The following is a 13,877-nucleotide window of genomic DNA, read 5'->3' as shown; positions in this document are numbered from 1 at the left end:
GCAACTTTAACATTCCCCTTGGATTCCAGTCGATTATAAATGATTTTCTGAAAACATTAATACTATGTTCAATTCAAAGATTTTGGATTCATCACCCAGGAACAGAACCTTCAAAACAAAATGCTGGAATCATTTACCATTTTTGTTCAAGTATATTACATTACTATTGCTGCTATTGGTGTCCCTGGTAAGTATTTTTTTAAAAAAAACATTCATTCATGGGATGTGGGTATTGCTGGATAAACCAGCATTTGTGGTCAAGATTGAACATTTAAGAGTCAGCCACTTTGCTGTGGAATTGGAATCACATGTCAGACAGACAGGGAAGGGTAGCAATTACCTTCGCTAAAGGACATGAGTGAACCAGATGGATTCTTCCCAACGATCAACAAATTTTTAATAGTCTTATAATCGTTAAACTCTTAATGCCAGATTTTGCAAATGACACTAACCTAACACATTGCCACTATTGAATTTTGTTTTCATTTTCAGCATAATTAGTGACTCCAAATGTATTTTTCAGAATTTTGGATGCATTTGACATCCTAAATTTTGAAAGGCAATCAGGACAGAACTCATAGACTTAATGGTAATGTCCTGAAGTGTGTTGCCGAACAAAGAGACGTTGAGTTGCAATTCCATGGTTCCTTCCAAGTGGAGTCGCAAGTGGATAGGATAGCAAAGAAGGCTTTGGGTACATACATTGTACGTAGAAGTTGGGAGGTCATGTAGAATCCTGTACAGGGTATTAGTTGCGCCACTTTTTGAATACTACGTGCCAGTCTGGTCATCTTGCTGTAGGAAAAGTGTTGTTAAACTTGGAAGATGCAGACACGATTTACAAGTATATCACTAGATTTCAAGAATGTGACGAAGATGGAGAAGCTGAACAGATTGTTTCTATATCCTTGGAGCATCGGAAGCTGAGGCCATGGAAAGTGTGAATTGTCAAAGTTTTTTTCCCAAGGTAAGTGAGTCCAAAACTGAGGTGCATACGTTCAAGGTGAAAGGGGAGAGACTTAGATGGGACCGACGGGGCAACATTTTCATGCAAAGTATGGTGTATGTATGGATTGAGCTGTCAGAAGAAGTGTGGAGCCTGGTGCAATTACAACACTTAAAAGGCATTTGATTGGGTAAATGAATAGAAAGGGTTTAAAGGGTATTGGATAATTTCTGGCATATGGGACTTGAATAATGTAGGATATCTCGTCAGCATTAGTGACTTCGAGTGAAGAGGATTTTTCCATTTGTACATCTTTATGACTAAAATTGATTGTTAGGAACTGGGAGTGAGGAATAGACAGTTAGTTGCATACATACAGAGGGCGAACAATTTAAAATAACATGCTCAAATTTCTCAATTGACAGAATTCTTCTTTTTGGTCTTATGTTCAAGGCAGACTTTGTGGAACTGCAGTATCAATTGAAAGCTGTTTGGTTATATGGATCTCCATTTTATTCATTGGAATAAATATTCATTTATATTAAACACATTTCAGTTTCTCAATGATGATTCCTCCATCTTTCATGGCGGCACGGTGGCACAGTGGTTAGCACTGCTGCCTCACAGCGCCAGAGACCCGGGTTCAATTCCTGCCTCAGGCGACTGACTGTGTGGAGTTTGCACGTTCTCCCTGTGTCTGCGTGGGTTTCCTCCGGGTGCTCCGGTTTCCTCCCACAGTCCAAAGATGTGCAGGTTAGGTGAGTTGGCCATGCTAAATTGCCCGTAGTGTTAGGTTAGGGGTATGGGTGGGTTGCGCTTCGGCGGGGCGGTGTGGACTTGTTGGGCCGAATGGCCTGTTTCCACATTGTAAGTAATCTAATCTAATCTAATCTTTCATGATTTAAATGCCCATCGCCAGGTCCACTTCTTGATAGAGTGTGGACATGATCACTTATCGTGGGTGCTGGTGTTCCAATGTTTTTTGTGGAACATTGTTTAAGAATGCTTTTGTCTCGTAAGACAGGATTATGTACTGTAATGGTGTCAAATCCATGATTATGGGCACCATATTTGTAATACCTATGTTATTATATGTCAGCTTACACTGTGACTACATTAAAATGTGTCCTTACAACATTTAAGTCCATCACGACATGGCTAGGAAAAGAACTTTTTAAATTGATGGGAACACAGAAGGCAAATGCACAGTGTACTAAACTCCTCACTTTTTTTTCTGTTTCTGTTAACAGCATCATGTCAGTAAAACCAATAGGATGCCTTCAATCTGATTCTGTATGAAATAGTAGTGTCATAGAGTCATAGAGATGTACAGCATGGAAACAGACCTTCATCCAACCCATCCATACCGACCAGATATCCCAACCCATTCTAGTCCCACCTGCTAGCAACTGGCCCTTATCCCTTAAAACCCTTCCTGTTCATATACCTATCCAAATACCTCTTAAATGTTGCAATAGTATCAGTCTCCACCACTTTCATTGGCAGCTCATTCCATGCACGTACCACCCACTGCGTGAAAAAGTTGCCCCTTAGGTCTCTGAAATATCTTTCCCCTCTCAACCTAAACCTATGCTCTTGAGTTGTGTACGCACCAACCCCAGGATAAGGAATTTGCCTATTTACCCTATCCGTGCCCCACATAATTTTGTAAACCTTTATAAGGTCACCCCCCCCCCCCCCCAACGTCTGACACTCCAGGGAAAACAGCCCGAGCCTGTTCAGCCTCTCCCTATAGCTCAAATCCTCCAATTCTGGCAACATAGAGTCATAGAAATGTACAGCATGGAAACAGACCCTTCTGTCTACCTGTCCACGCCGACCAGATATCCCAACCCAATCTAGTCCCACCTGCCAGCACCTGGCCCATATCCCTCCAAACCGTTCCCCGATCCCAGGGAAAAGACTTTGTCTATTTATCCTATCCATGCCCCTCATAATTTTGTAAACCTCTATAAGGTCATCCCTCAGCCTCCAAATCTCCAGAGATAACAGCCCCAGCCTGTTCAGCCTCTCCCTATAATATGAATCCTCGAAATCTGGCAACATCCTTGTAAATCTTTTCTGAATCCTTTCAAGTTTCACAACATCTTTCCGAAAGGAAGGAGACCAGAATTACATGCAATATTCCAACAGTGGCCTAACCAATGTCCTTTACAGACACAACATGACCTCCCAATAAAGTCCATAGATCACATCTACTGCTCTGCCCTCATTACTCCTCTTTGTTACTTCTTCAAAAAACTCAATCAAATTTGTCGGACATGATTTCCTATGCACAAAGCCATGTTGACTATCCCTAATCAGTCCTTGCCTTTCCATTTAATATATTGAGATAACAACTTAACACCTCCACAATAACAGGTCTACTCAATACTCTGACCTATAAAGGAAAGCATACCAAACGCCTTCTTCACTATCCTATGTACCTGCGATTCCACTTTCAAGGAGCTATGAACCTGCACTCCAAGGTCTCATTGTTCAGCAATACTCTCTAGCACCTTACCATTAAGTGTATATGTCCTGCTAAGATTTGCTTTCCCAAAATGCAGCACCTCGCATTTATCTGACTTAAACTCCATCTGCCACTTCTCAGCCCATTGGCCCATCTGGTCGAGATCCTGTTGTAATCTGAGGTAACCCTTTTCGCTGTCCACTACACCTCCAATTTTGGTGTCATCTGCAAGCATACTAACTGTACCTTTTATGCTCGCATCCAAATAATTTATGTAAATGACAAAAGTAGAGGACCCAGCACCGATCCTTGTGGCACTCCACTGGGCACAGGCCTCCAGTCTGAAAAACAACCCTCCACCACCACCCTCTGTCTTCTACCTTTGAGCCAGTTCTGTATCCAAATGGCTAGTTCTCCCTTTATTTCATGAGATCTAACCTTGCTAATCAGTCTCCCATGGGGAACCTTGTCGAATGCCTTAAGGAAGTCCATATAGATCACATCTACTGCTCTGCCCTCATCAATCTTCTTTGTTACTTCATCAAAAAACTCAATCAAGTTTGTGGGACATGATTTCCTCTGCACAAAGCCATGTTGACTATCCCTAATCAGTCCTTGCCATTCCAAATAATATATTGAGTTTACACCTCAACAGCCATTTTTCAGTATATCACATTCAAAGTCACACATCGACTCCCTTTGCTCATTCAATACAACTTGCTACAACATGGAATTGAGATTCAATTTACCCTTACAATTTCATATTGTTCCTGAACAAACTATTAACATGTCAACTCAAATGGAAGGCTGTTCGAACTACAATTTCAAACCTAATTTTATTTCTCTCTCTTACAGTTAATGCACTGGCAATTGTGATCCTATCCCGAGGAAGGTGCGGTCTCTCCAGGTGCACCACTCATTACCTGGTGGCCATGGCAACAGCGGATCTGATGCTTATGATCACTGACGTTATAGTCTATCACCTGAATGATTTCTTTTACCAGGGATCATTACTGCACCTCAGAAATGCATGCATTGTGATTTACTTCGTACTCTATATGAGTTCAGACTGTTCTGTCTGGTTCACTGTGACTTTCTCTGCTGATCGGTTTGTGACAATTTGTTGCCAGAAACTGAGACTGAAATATTGCACAGCGAAAACAGCAGCTGTTATTCTTTCAACAACCTTCACTCTTTTCTTTCTAAAAAATGTTCCCATTTTCATGACACAGGAAGCTGTGATTGTGGTTGACAATGTACACTGGTCTTGTCAAATTAAGGCCAGCTATATTACTGAATTCGGATTGATAGTCTTTGACTGGTTTGATAAAGTGTTAACACCATTACTCCCATTCAGTTTAGGTTTGTTCTTCAATGCTTTGACAGTCAGACACATTTTAGTGGCGAATCGGATCCGTAGAAGATTGAGAAGTCTGAAGATGGAAGAGAAACACAGTGATCCTGAGATGGAGAGCAGAAGGAAGTCAATGATTTTACTGTTCACTGTATCTAGTAACTTCATACTGCTGTGGTCACCCTACGTAATTCATTTCTTATATTATCGAATTGCAGCAATATACCCCAGATCATATAATGAGGGTTTGCACATATTTGAAAGCATTGAACTAATCTTGCTGAATCTAAGTTGCAGCACAAATATCTTTATTTATGGAATAACTCAGTCGAAGTTCAGGGAACAGTTCGTTAGTGCTGTAAAATACCCACTGGCTGTAATGAAAAGAGTCATTACTTTTAGAATGAAATTATGGCAATCTATAGGACAGTACCACACATAGCTGTTTTCCTGACTACTGAATTGAGTAATAAACGTTCATCAACTGATTTATATTAAGATTGTTTATTTGTAGAAATAGAATGTGAACAACAGCGTAATATTCCCTTCCGTTGGCTGCTGTTTTATTTGAATTGTCAAATTATTGAGACAAGATTTTTAATCTTCACCTGAAGTCAGCATAATAAATATTTTGTTCAAGCTAAATATACCATTGCAGTATCCACAGAAATTGCGTAAATACTCAACAGGAAGAACTGAATTAACTTAGTTGCATTCCAATAAATAGGTAGTACCGAATTTAACCAGTTGGCTATTCGTTCGTGTTGGCTTTGTATTGCAAACGAGTTCCCTCGCATTTTGCATGCCTAATTTCAGTTTGTTTTCGAATAAACTTTCCCTAATTTAATTTACCTTGGAATTGATTTGTTATGATGCCAAACTGTGGGATATAGGTAAAGTGATGTTACTTCTGCAATCATAATTACTTATGCAAGGTAAATGAACTCGCACCAGTGTATAATTGTTTCAGCCAAGAGCTGAGTCAACAAGAATGAAAAATATGTGAAGGAAACACACAATTGTTTTTGTATTAGCTAAAATGTGCATTCAAGAATGAAATGTGCCTGCAAACAATGGTAGATGTTACAGATAAATAGATAAGGTGCTGTGAGGGGAGGGAGTTAGGCGAGATATGCTTGGACAAACAGTAGTGATAAGCATCTATTTCCCGATTCTGCAAAAACAAGAACAAACCACAGTCAAGAAGTCATGAGGTCATAAGATCATACAAGTGAGGGAAACGGATGGTAGTGAAGGAGGACATACCTAACAATATACCATAGCTGGATGTGGTCAAACGGCCTTGTGAGGCCCGAAATAAGCATTTTGTCACAGACAAGTCCGGATAAGGCAAGAGATGAACAAGAGTAATGGGCGCCCGTCTTCGAGAGGTGGGATATGTAAACAGGGGAGGATCAATGGGATGAACGAATAGGAACCAAATTGCATAAATATTGTGTACTAGTTGAATTCAGTGTGTGTGTCCCTGCCTTGTGTACAGTGGACACAACACCCCTCTTGCAAGAGCGAAATAAATGACACTACTGATTCAGATCTTCAAAGTTTGTGAGAAGATTTGTAGCTCGGGTGCTCGTTGTTGAGGTTTTGTTTGCCGAGCTTGTCTCAGATCTTGTCTCGGACTGAAATTATTGAAGTGAGTCAGCTTCGTTTCTCACAGAAACAATGATCGTATTGGACAGATCAGATTCGAATTGGAAACCTAGATTGATAATTCATCGTTCTTTCATTTCTCATTTAACGTGATGGCTTTCTTTCAATGACAAGCGTGCAACTCTGTAAATCAGGCTGCATATTTAAAAAAGAATGCTTAATGTAAATAACAATAATGAGAATGTATCTGTGCTCTTAACGCACTAGGGCGCACATTGGCTCAGTGGCGTAGCAATTCTACCTCATAGCAAGTGACCTGGGTTTTTTTCCAGCTTCAGGTGACTGTGTGGAATTTGCACATTCTCCTCATGTCTGCGTGGGTGTCCTCTACTTGAACCAGTTTCCTCCCACATTCCAAAAACGATGTGCAGGTGAGGTGAATTGTCCATGCAAAATTATCCATTGTGTTAGGCACATTAGTCAGGAGTAAATACCGGGTCATGAGTCTGGGTGGGTTTCTCTTCAGATGGTCAGTGATAACTTGTTGGGCCAAAGGACCTGTTTTCAAACCTTAGGGAATCTAATCATAAAACTGTTTGCAAATTTTTAAAGCACATCTATCACAATGCCATCATATTGCAGTTCTCACATATATGAGGCAGAGTTTCTTTTGAGTGGGAGTTCACAATTAATGTATGAGAGAGACAGAAACAGAGAAGTCTGGGTAAGGGGACCGAAATTGACAGGGAGTGTGTGGTGTTGGTGGAAAAGACCGAGAAAGTGCAGAGCGATGTCCCTAGGGGCAGACAGTGTCAACTGGGCGGCACAGTCGCTCAGTGGTTAGCACTACTGCCTCACAATGCCAGGGACTGAGCTTCAATTCCTGCCTCGGGTGACTGTCTATGTGGAGTTTGCACGTTCTCAACATGTCAGTTTGTGTTTACTCTGAGTGCTCTGGTTTCCTCCCACAATCAAACGATGTGCTGGTTAAGTGAATTGGCCATGCTAAATTGATCGTCGTGCTCAGGGATGTGTAGGGGAGGTGCATTAGTCATGGGAAATGTAGACTAATAGGATGGGGAATGAGTCTGAGTGTGAACTTGTTGGGTAGAATGGCCAGTTTCCACACTGTCGGGATTCAATAATTCTTGAGTTTTATTCTGCATCACATCTATGACTGTGGCTTAACTCTTTCCTTCACTTCCAAGTCTTAGGTATTTGTTTGCCTTTACCTTGATCTTTCACACAACTGAGCTTGAATATTCTTCACGTTAAATGACCCGATCTGATTTATAATGAAAGGCGTCTGGCCTGGAATTTCATATTTATATACTTGAAGCAGGGTAACACAGTTGGAACTCTTCTGACCTAACTTCTCACTGGATGAGTCAGTTCCACATCTTTCAAAAATGAGATTTTACCTTGTTGATTATTAGTTAAAGATGGACATTCCAACTGAACCTTTGGTTTGATAAAGTTTCTGTTCCAAGCTTTGAAACTACTTGTGTTCAGCACTGGATCAGTTCCATTTCTGTCATTTGCTTGAATCGAACTCGAGCTCCTTTCTTTGTAACAGTGGCGTATACACTGGGCTCCTCTTCCTGGGTTTGAAGGTCAGATTTGTGAGCGTTGAAGACACAGATGATTGAATGCAGAATCTCCTAACTTTCATCTGATTTGGTCTGTGTTTGACATATATGTGTTTGACATATATGTGGAGGGTCAGGCAGGAGTATTACCAGAATCCGGACAGTATCTTCCACAGGATACAAAAAACACAAGTAGCAATTGATAGGACACACAGAAGTCACTCACCGAAGCTCCTCAGGGAGCACTTTCCAAACTCACGGCCTCTATTAGACAGGTGGACAATGGTAGTACATGCATGGGAACACTGACCCCTACAATCTCCCTGTCAAGCCATACATAATCCTGATTTGCAATTACATGAGCGTTCGTACCTAGTGTTGGAATAAAAAGGCTGGATCTGTCTTCTCATAGCAGTGTGTCTCCATGTTTTACTCCCATTGTGATGCAGACTGTAGGTAAGTGGATCGTTGGAGGCCGGAACTGCTGAGAGGATGAGTAATTAGCCAAGGTTATGGGGGAGGTGCATGTCGCTGTTCCCGAGAGGAGAGGTTTTGAGAGAGAGTTAACATGTCGGGGCATGAGAGAAATTGAGACAGAAAGGCTTGGTGAAGGTGACAGAGATGGAAAGGGAGTGTGGTGTTGCGGGGTAAGACCGAGGACATGAGGAGTGATGGCCCGTGAGGCAGAGAGTGTGACATGGGCGTGGTATCATGGAGCGCCACCTCATTTAGGCAATGCATGAAGTGAGGCTTTTCAGAGTCAAATTCCAAGGATTCTTACTCTTTTACTGGGATTTCCTTCCATCAGTGGGTTTCTCTCTCTCTGTCTCTTTCTATTTTTTCCTTGCTGTGATTTTCCTTTCTCTCTGTCCTTTTGTCTTGCTCTCTCACTATTTCTCCTCCTGGATTTTCTCCTTCACTTGTAGTGGTGTTGTCTGTTCTTCTCGATCTCCCTCTTTCTGTTTGTCCCTCTCTGTCTCTCTCTCAGTCTAAATTCTCTCTCTGTTTCCCTTGCCCTCTTCTTGGCCTTTATATTTTAGAATAAATATTTACAGCAAACAGACTGGTTTGTCCAGTTCATGATGAAATGAAGTGTATATTGTCTTGGGGTTTCTGACATGTAGTTGGTTAGCTGAATTGTTCTTTGTGCTGTCCAAACTGGATACACATGCTGTGGTTTGTGAAATAGCAGAATCAGTGATCAGCCCAAATTAAGTCGTGACAAACCAGAAAACCCGCTTGATACGGAAGCCACATCAGAAGTTTAACTTGTTTGCAAGTCCTTTGAAGGATGATGATGAGTAAAGTCGATGTAGTTGTTTTACATTTGCACTTGCTATGCTTTTGAACTGGAAATATTATATTACATATTGGGTCTGCTGTGTTTTACTTTCAAGGCTAAAATGAGGCTCAGTCTCGTTATTATGTGCATTTGGAGGATAAATCTATTCTTGCCCCATTTTTAAGTCTGTGACACAAAAGATGTCGATGACTCATTTCCAAGAACTGTGGTGGGCAGTCCCTGAAATGTCAGCATCATCAAACAGGGACACCGTTTTTTGTATTTTCTGCTGAGTTATTTATTAGTCGAATCAAAAATGATGACACAGCTCCTTACAGTTGGGATAACATATGTTCTCCCTTACCTCCATAGTCAAAGTTGCCCTGTCAACTGGGCTGCGGCAGCGACAACAACTTTGTCACGTTTCTTCTTCCTGATAATAACAAAATTGTGAAAGTATTTCAAATTAAATGCTTCGAAAAAATAATAATCTGGCAAAAATCAAAAGACGGTAGTTGGCATTATGTGTGCTTTGTGATGCCAGGAAGACAAAATTTGAAATATAAGTATTAGTGTTTGTTGCTGAGTCTGAGAGAAGTGATGAATCAGCAAGCAGCCCGAGGTATGTCCACCTAGTGGGGGGGGGAGGGGAGGGGTACTTTCTATCATTCCATATTGTCAGCAGCTCAGTAGATGGGCTCGCTGCGTCACTACTTCTGAACTAGTGGAGTCTAAGTTCATGTCCTATCTGTGCTGACACTAGATAATAATGCACAGCAAAAGGTTGACTTATCTTATGATGTATACACTCACAAATTATGCTACCCATTTTTTATGGGACTCCTATAAACAGTGTGGTGGCGTCTCTATCTTTCAGTAAAAATGCTGGGGGTTCCAGTTCCTTCTGCTCCACACAGTTGTAACAATATGTTGAGTACAAATATTGAGCAATAACCGTTCCTCCATGAAATTGTCCTCTTCTTACTTCTCAAGTCAGTTGCAGTCTCGGGAATCTCAGACTAAATTATTTGAACTGAAAGGTCCACATATGGAGTCATCTGATGCTATTGAAATGGCAGCCTATGATACCTGAGTTTAAACGTAACATAGAATAAACACCCATCTCTGCACGATCACTGCACTAAGAATCAGATTGGTAATGGTTACAGCTGTTCCTACAAAGATGATAGTATCAAAGGAAGGCTTCTTAGGAATATTCAGATACGGCTGAGTTCAAGATTATGTCTTGGTAGTGACAAAAAATTTATCTGAATGCAAATACACCTTCTGACATATTAACAAAGAAGTGTACAGTTAAAGCTGCTGTCTTCTACAAAGCTGAGATGGCCTAGCAATCCTGAGATTGTATGTAATGCTTTGGAGATATGCTTTGAAATACCAGTTGGGCTGTGGATGAAATTCCAGTGGCAATATTTTATTTGCAAATGAAATGTTGTCTGTAATGCTGAGTGCGACAACGCACATAGATTAATGGAGAAAAGAAACATTGTTGTCACAGGAATGAAATCAACAGTCACAACCAAGTCTTGACTAAATGTGACTTCAGTCCATCAGTTTAACTCTGGTGTCACCACTGAAATTGACCAGCAGGGGGCACTACCTTCAGTTCAAGGAAGTAGATTCAAGTAGATGTGGGGGTACAGTTGCTGACATATGATGAGAGAACAGAGTGATTAGCAAAATAGTCACTGGACTTTAGAAGAATAATGTGAGGGACAAGTGGACTGGGGACCTCATAGAAACCTATTAAATTCTCACAGGGCTAGAGAGTGTAAGTGCTGGAAAAATGTTCCCAATGACTGGGGAATCCTGAACTGAGGCAGGGCGGGGGCAAGGTTAATCATTTAAGAGTGCAGGGTAGGCTACTTAGGACAGAAATCAGGAGACATGTCTCCACCGAGAGAGTGGTGAGCCTGTGGATTTTCCGCCACAGAAGTGTTTGAGGCCAACGAAGGAGTTACAAATAGTTCTTACACCAAAAGGGATCAACTGGCATTGGTTGAAATTCGAAGAGGGCTTAGTAGATTCTCTCTCTCTCAGAGAGGATACACACTCTTTGGAACATACTTCCCCAGTGAGCAGTGGATGTGGGCATTAGAATAAATTAAAGCGTTTGGTAAATGCTCGTTCAACAAAGGAGACATAGTCTATGTGATGAACAGGCAGAAACATTTGGTTCAGTTGAGAACCTGGGCAATCTTGGTGTTGTTTTGGTCTCCTTCCTATCGGAAAGATGTTATGAAACTTGAAAGGGTTCAGAAAAGATTTACAAGGATGTTGCCAGGGATGGAGGATTTGAGCTATAAGGAGAGGCTGAACAGGCTGGGGCTGTTTTCTCTGGAGTGTCGGAGGCTGAGCGGTGACCTGATAGAGGTTTACAAAATTATGAGGGGCATGGATAGGGTAAATAGGCAAAGTCTTTTCCCTGGAATCAGGGAGTCCAGAACTAGAGGGCATAGGTTTAGGGTAAGAGGGGAAAGAGACCTACAGGGCAACTTCTTCACACAGAGGGTGGTACGTGTATGGAATGAGCTGCCAGAGGAAGTGGTGGAGGCTGGTACAATTGCAACATTTAAGAGGCATTTGGATGGGTCTATGAATAGGAAGGGTTTGGAGGGATATGGGCCGAGTGCTGGCAGGTGGGACTAGATTGGGTTGGGATATCTGGTCGGCATGGACTGGTTGGACCAAAGGGTCTGTTTGCATGCTGTACATTTCTATAACTCTATGGTACAGGAGAGTCGATAGGCCAAATGGCCTTCTCCTGCTCAAATTCATTAACTCAGCTGAACGACAAACAAGAACATTGTAAGTTTTAGAGGGGTTTCTGACATCCAAAGAACGAAATTACCACAATGATTCAATTGTCAATTGAGCCCTAACTAACCTCATATAAATTCATTTTGATCACAACGAATAAAATTTACAACTAATGCAGTCCGACATTCAGAGAAGCCATTGAACACCGGGCATTATATGTGTCTGTTATGGATCAGGCTAGACCCCTTCAAAACATTTAACGAAAGCAGCCTTGACTGTAATTTTGCTGGTTGTTTTAAGCGGGTGTAATGTGGATAATACAGAAGTGATGCAACTGGCACAACCAATTTATTTACAAGGTTATCAAATGAAACACAAACAAAATAGAACAGAATATAAAATAATTTAACCTATCCAAAAACTCAACAAATTATCGCAAAATACTTGCAACAAACACACTTTGTGAAAAAAAAGCAAAATCCAAGACAGGTTCTTAGAGTAGAAATATCACACAGAGAGCGAGGATCAGCATGGACCTGCTTCTTTGGGTCTAATAGCTTCAAAACTGACTTCTTCCTAAAACCAAACCAAACCAGAGGGAATCTGAGCTGGGAGAACTGACCATTGTACAAGTGATTTTTTAAGCATTTCCCTGAAGCCGTATCTGTTAGCTATGATCAAATTGTCTCCAAAATCCTTCAAATCTATACACCCTGGAACCTGTGTCTTTATGAATGCTGTCAAATACAGCATGAAGGGTAAAACCATTATGAAAACATAACCTTGTTAAAGGAGCAGCATCATCACACTGTGAAATCTGAGTTTGACTATGCCAACAATAATACTATCCCTCTGCACTTTCACTGCAATTGGAATCCGACTGTTAATGGCTAGCACTGTTCCTATGAAGATGACAATTATCCAGCGAAGTCTTCCTTGGAATATTCAGTAAAGGCTGTGCTCTAACATTACGACTTGGTAGTAACATGAGATTTATCTGACTGAAAATGTCATTTCCCATATATTGTCATAAAAATGCATAGTCGAGAGTGTGGTGCTGGAAAAGCACAGCAGGTCAGGCAGCATCTGAGGACCTGTAGTATCGACATTTTGGGCATAAGCCCTTCATCAGGAATGAGACTAGTGGGCCATGGGTTGCTAGCGTGTGAAATGGGAAGGGCATGGGGTGAGGGGGGATATAGCTGAGAATGCGACAATAGATGAAGGTGGGGGAGAACTGGATAGGTCGGAGAGGAGGTTGGAGCGAATGAATGGAAAGGATGATGGACAGGTCAAGAGGGTGGTGCCGAGTTGGAGGCTTGGGACAGGCATAAGATGGGTAGAGGGGGAATGAGGAAACTGTTGAAATCCACATGAATCCGTGTCAATGCAGGGTTCCAAGACAGAAGATGCAGATCCTTGCTCCAAGCACCAGGTGGCTAGGGTTTGGCGATACACTATGGTGGAATTGGTCATCCTGGGAACAGATACGGTGGAGGTGGAGGAGTTGGGAATAAGTGTTGACCTTTTTACAAGAGGCAGGGTGGAAGGAGGTATAGTCCAGGTGGTTGTGAGAGTTGGTGGTTAGTGGAAGATGTACATTGTTGATCCATGACCGGAGATGAAGATGGAGATTAAGAGGTGAAGAAAGGGAAGGGTAAATGGTGTTAGTGAAATTGATGAAGAAATGAACATCCTCATCGATGTAGCAGAGGAAAAGGTAGGGATGGTACCAGTGTAGCTGCGGACTGTTCCATGTACCCGGCAAAGTGGCAGGTATAGCTGTGGCCTTTGCAGGTGCCCATGGCTACCCCTTTGGTTTGAAAAAAGTGGGAGGATTG

This window comes from Chiloscyllium punctatum, chromosome 34 (genome assembly GCF_047496795.1).
Source record: "Chiloscyllium punctatum isolate Juve2018m chromosome 34, sChiPun1.3, whole genome shotgun sequence".
NCBI lineage: Eukaryota > Metazoa > Chordata > Chondrichthyes > Orectolobiformes > Hemiscylliidae > Chiloscyllium > Chiloscyllium punctatum.
This window is presented reverse-complemented; position numbering follows the sequence as displayed.